General features: G+C 42.4%; 2 pseudogenes; one reads left to right on the top strand and one right to left on the bottom strand.

Annotated features, from left to right (window-relative positions):
• Positions 1–984: 984 nt before the first annotated feature.
• LOC118626206 lies at positions 985–2841 on the bottom strand (annotated as a pseudogene).
• A 2916-nt stretch (positions 2842–5757) lies between these two features.
• LOC118627239 lies at positions 5758–5866 on the top strand (annotated as a pseudogene).
• Positions 5867–6178: the final 312 nt, after the last annotated feature.

Raw genomic sequence — 6178 nt, 5'->3', positions numbered from 1 at the left:
CTTACCCGAGGATATTTTCTTCATTTATTTTCTAGGAAAAGAGAAAGAAAAATATCAATGTGAGAGAGACACATCGATTGGTTGCCTCCCGCATGCACCTCCTACCAGGGCTGGGGATCGAACCCGAAACCCAGGTACATGCCCTTGATCAGGAATGGAACCTGAGACCCTTCAGCATGTGGGCCAACACTCTAACCACTGAGCCATACCAGCCAGAACAAAAAGCCTTATTTTTAAATACACAGCTGCTTAATTTCTACATCACTATCAATATAAACCCCATTTAATTACAAAACAATAAAATAAAGTCTAAGATATAATTTTTTAAAAACTCTAAACATTTTTGTTGATAATACATCTCTTGATTTCTAGAATATTCTATTGTTCTGTTCTCTGTTTGTATGAAGTTCAACAGGTCTCAGCACTAGCTGACTCCTTTCCCAAGATCCATGATACTGATATATATGTAACAGGTGTGAATATATGTATGTTCAGATATAATATATATTGTATGGATTTAAATAAAAACTACATTTTTTAAGTGTATGATCAAGTTTTAGGTGTGAAATGAGTGAAGCAGACCGATGTAGGTCTAGATCTTTTTGGGGTCCTTTCACCATCTCTAAACAGATGCTGAAAATAGACACATATAAACAACATGACAACTTACATTTTCTGATAAAAATTACAATAGATATTCTAAATAATAATATAGAAACACAAAAGATTGCTTGACTGATTCTAATAACATGACATAAGACCCCTACACTTGATATCATCATTATGAAAAATACATAGATGAATACTCTCCTTTTAAAGATACAAAATAAATAAGCAAGATGTGAAAGTAGGCAAGTTTCCATTAAATAAATAAAACACTTTTTTAAAAAGAAAGTTTTGCTTTCCATAGAAAATTTCCAAAGAAAATTATCATTTAAACAATATTTAAGTTTATTAAATAATTTTTTAATTATTATTAAAATTTTAACTTTTATCAGCTTTAAGTTTTTCGTTGCTTCCAAATTTTGCAGATAACGAAACTTTCAAATGTGCTGACACCCGCTGAATTGAATCCAATTTGGATGCTAAGGCCTCAATTTCTTCTTGCAAATTTCACATCGCGTCTTCCTGTGTTTCTTCCTCAGAACCGCTAATGAAAACATCACCCATTTGACAAGGTATCATTAAGCAGTTGTCATCTGCAAGCATTATGTCCTCACAAGCATCTTCTAAATTTTGGAGTTGTTTCTTTTTTACACCTATTTCTTCCTTCAGCTCTGTAACTCCACTTGTATTCCTGGCAAATCTGTTTATCTTTTGTTGACCTTCAAAAGTAACACCAACACTTTCTGCAGCTGGTGGGCCCCGTCTTGGGGCTCAGCCCGCTTTTCCTAACAACCGTCAACGTGCTGTGAAAGATGGGCATTTTGGAGCATGCAGAGTATATGACATTAAATCATGAATGTGTAGACTTTCAGACCTAACAGATTTCCAGTGTTACAACATAGTGGTATTTGAGAGCGTTCCCCTGCCCCCAGCTTTGAGACATACTTGACATACAATATTGTATAAGTTTAAGGTACAACATGGTGATTTTATACACATATAAATGTTTACCCCATAGGCTTAGTTAACACCTCCATCACTCACATAATTACTTTTTTTTAAATTTTTCAGTTACAATTGACTTTCTACATTATTTTATATTAGTTTCAGGTGTACAGTATAGTGGTTACACACATATAATTTACAAAGTGATTGCCCTAATAAATCTAATATCTACCTGGCACTATACATAGTTATTAAAATATTATTGACTGTATTCCCTATGCTGTATTTTACATCCCTGTGACTATTTTGTAACTACCAATTAGTACTTCTTAACCCTTCACCTTGTGTATCAGCCCCCAACCCTTTCACGTAATTACCTTTTGTGTGTGTGTGTGTGTGTGTGTGTGTGAGAGAGAGAGAGAGAGAGAGATAGAAAGAAAGAGAAAGAGAGAGAGAAATGAGAATATTTAAGATCTACTCTCTTAGCAACTTTCAAGTGTATAACACTTGCAAACTATAGTCGCCATGCTCTACATTAGATCCCCAGAACTTATTCATCTTATAACTGGAAGTTTGTACCCTTTGACCAGCATCTCCCCACATCCCCCAAACCCCAGCCCCTGGCAACCACTATTCTACTCTTTGTTACTACGTGTGCAGCTTTTTTAGATTCTACATATGAGTGATAGCATACAATATTTATCTTTCTCTGTCTGACTTCACTTAGCGTAATGCCTTCAAAGTCCTTTGACATCCTCTTTAAGAACAAGCTGTCTCCCAATTTTAAGCTGGAAAGTCAACAGAATAACTGTTTGGAAAAGAATCATAAGTACATAGCATTTTATATATTCAGCACTTGGCCCTGGCCGGTTTGGCTCAGCGGTTAGAACGTCGGCCCGCAGACCAGAGTCCTGGTTTCGGTTCCCACTAAGGGCACGTACCTTGGTTGCAGTTTGTCCCTGGCCCCTGTTGGGGTCTTATGGTTGGCAGCCAGTCAATGTGTCTCCCTCACATCAATGTTTCTCTCTCTCTCTTCCTCCCTCTCTCCCTCCCTTTCTAGCTGAAGATAAATGCAAAAATGTCCTCAGGTGAGGATAAAATATATATATATATATATATATAACTTATATTAAGAACTACATGCAAATTGATCATCATGTACCAATCACCAAATAAAAACCAGTAAAACATTAATTAAGGAAAAGAGAAATTCTGAAAATACAGGTGTAGTAGAAATCACAGGTAGGTAGACAGGGGCTCCCAACCCAGAGAGGTTATCTCACGTCGCATAGCAACCATTACCATGGAAACCAAGGCTTGACCTAACAGGCCTTTGTGTCCCTTCATGACTTCTCAGGCACTGCTGTTGCACGACCCCAGATGGCCTTCTGGAAGTGACCTGTCACTCTACAGGCATGCATGGCGTGCAAAGCCAAAGACCCAGAAACGGGTTCAAATCTAGATTTTCTCACTTACTAGATTCTATAGCAATAATTCTTAACACTTGCTGTGTATCAGATCATCTGAAGGAACTCTGAAAAAATACAGTTGTCAGACTCCTTTTTCAGAGATTCTGACTCCTTTGCTCTGGGGTGGGGCTCAGGCATTTTGATTTTTAAAAAATTGCCCTGGCCGGTTTGGCTGAGTGGTTAGAGCATCGGCCCATGGACCAAAGAGTCGTGGGTTCGATTCCAGTCAAGGGCATGTACTTTGGTTGTGGTTCTGTCCCCGAGCCTGGTCAGGGTCATGCGGGAGGCAACCAATCAAAGTGTCTCTCTCACATGGATGTTTCTCCCTCTCTCTCTCTCTCTCTCTCTCTCTCTCTCTCTCTCCCACACACACACACACACACACACATACACACACACACACACACACACTCTGTCTGAAAATAAATGGAAAAATATCCTCGGGTGAGGATTTTTTAAAAAATCTCCTCAGGTGATTCTAACGCACGACCAATTAGATGAAAATCACTTCTCTGTGGCACGGGTTCTCCACCTGGGTATGCATCAGAATCACTTGGGGGAGCTTTAAACGCTGCCTGCCTGTGTTCCATCTTCAGAGATGCTGACTCACCTGGTGTGGGGTGCAGGCTCAGCACAAAGCTTCCCAGGTGACTCGATGTAGCCAGGAAACATTGCTAATGGACTCCCCAAACCACACATCTCTATCTCAGGCACCCCCCAGGGAAGGTGTTCACGGTCAGGATCATTGCCCTCCTTAAAATTCAGTGCTGCCGGTGTTCAGTAATGCTTGTTGATAGAGCTGCCTAATGAGAATCAATGTTAATGGACAGCTGAGAAGAATAGGGCAAGCATAAGAAATAATGAGAATTTAATATGAAAATGTCCTGAGGGTAGAGTGTAGACTCAGCTCAGCAAATATTACGACAGTATGCAGATTATTTTACAATAATGTGTACAGGTGGTAGTGAAGGCTACGGTCCTAAGCCTGAGATATCCTTGTCCCTGAGGATATTTTGAGAGTGGGAATAAGCAAACTCTACCTACTACAACTAATTCCAGTTGCAGACAGATTCACTCTTCACTGAGTCTAATTGCAGTCTCAGCACAAGCCTCTGCAGAGCACGATAATTCTACAAAATGCTGTGCCCAGTAGGTGAACACGGATGTGTATTACAATGTGAATTCCTACCACAGAAGAGCTATTTCCCTGAGTGGATTTGAGTAGACTAAAAAAGAAAAATATGTTCCCCTTTTAAGATTACTTGACAAAGCTTCTACGTTAACGAGTAGGCTAGCAGAACTGCATACACCCACATTCACAACAGACGAGGCTAGGAAGGAATTTATCAAAAGACTAACAGGGACAATATGTAGATAGTGGCGTTATGGTGGTTTTCTTTTGTTCTATGTTTTCCAGATTTTTTTTTTAATATCAGTTGCAGGTATTATTTTTTAATAAATAAAAAAAGAGCACAACCCCTTTTAAAAAAATTTAATTGCGCTCAAGCTTGGGGAATGCTTGTCAAAGGCACTTCTGAACCTGCTGGAGGTCGAGGAGGAGCAGGTTTGTCCTGCTGTTTGCAAACTCAGCAGGTCCCTTTGTGCTTTCACAAGCAGCTGGAGGTTGTGCAATCCCGGGGATGTGCTCGGCGGGCTCAGCAAGCTGGTATCGGACAGGTGAGCGATGAAGACGGAGCTCCCAGCCACCAGGGCGTCTATCCGTTTGTTGCCGGCCCTGACAACATAGGAACGAATTAAACACTATAATGGAGTGCCGCTATTGATTGATAACGTGAACTTCATGGAGATGTGAGGAGAAAATGCGCAGAAAGACTCATGATCTAACACCCCTAGGTACTGACACAGAGTTGGCCTCCACATGTATAACAGGTGCAAATAACATGTGGTTCGAAAGTCGGAAGATGCAAGTGTCATGTGCATGAGCCTTTCCGAGGACTACCTGAGCCTGTGTGCTTGGTTCACCTGCGAAGTCCAGCGAGGGAAATGGGCCAGTAGAGACTCCCCAGTAAAACCTCAACCCAGAAGTAAGGTTCTCTTACCTTCAACAAGAAGATTCTTTCCTCAGAAACCTCCAAATCTTCATCATCCGTTGTAGATTTCTTTTAAAAACTCTGACGCGCCCTGGCCGGTTTGGCTCAGCGGTTAGAGCGTCGGCCTGCGGTCCCGAGAGACCCGGGTTCGGTTCCCGCTAAGGGCACGTACCTCGGTTGCAGTTTGTCCCCGGCCCTGGTTGGTCGTGTGGGTGGCAGCCACTCGATGTGTCCCTTCACATCGATGTTTCTCTCTCTCTCTGTTCCTCTCTCTCCCTCCCGCTCCATCTGAACAAAAAATGGAAAAATGTCCTCGGGTGAGGAAAAATAAAAAATAAAAAAAAATAAAAACTCTGACGCTCTGCCTGTCCAGTTTGGTTCAGTAGTCAGAGCATCAGCCTTCGGACCTGTGGGTAGCGGGTTCGATTCCAGTCAAGGGCACGTACCTCAGTTGCAGTTCGTCCCCAGCCCTGGTGGGGGTCGTGCAGGAGGCAGCCACTCGACGTGTCCCTCTCACATCGCTGTTTCTCTCCCTCCCTCCCTCTCTCCCTCCCACTCTGTCTGAAGATAGATTGAAAAATATCCTCGGGTGAGGATTAAAAAAGCAAACACGGTCTCTTGCTGCGGTGACACCAGTGGGGTCCGTTAACCCGAAGGAGGAGTGAACGCCAAGGACTGTTTAAGAAATGGCAGACAAGCCGGACGGGGGAAGTCGCCAGCTTCGATAAGGCCAAGCTGGAGAAGACGGAGACCAAAGGGACCGTTGAGCAGGAGAAGCGGAGTGAAATTTCCTAAGAACCTGGAGGATTCCCCACCCCCATCATATTTGGGATCCCAGTCGTGAGTGGAGAAAAAGCCACCCCACCTGCAAGATGGACACAAGCAACAAACTGCACTGTGACCCCGGACACTCGCACCCATGCCATCGGCCTGTGGGTCTCTGAGGGGACCCCCATCCACCCCCAATCAGACTGCCACATTCTCCCGTTTGCCCTGGGATACTGTAGAAAATTATTTGTGTGATTAATGAAAATAAAATACATCTCATGGCAAAAAACAAAAAACCCACACTGATGCTCAGTCTCCTTTTCCTGTCCATTTCTTCCA

Source organism: Molossus molossus, unplaced genomic scaffold (genome assembly GCF_014108415.1).
Source record: "Molossus molossus isolate mMolMol1 unplaced genomic scaffold, mMolMol1.p scaffold_m16_p_12, whole genome shotgun sequence".
Taxonomy (NCBI): Eukaryota; Metazoa; Chordata; class Mammalia; order Chiroptera; family Molossidae; genus Molossus; species Molossus molossus.
This window is presented reverse-complemented; position numbering and strand designations above follow the sequence as displayed.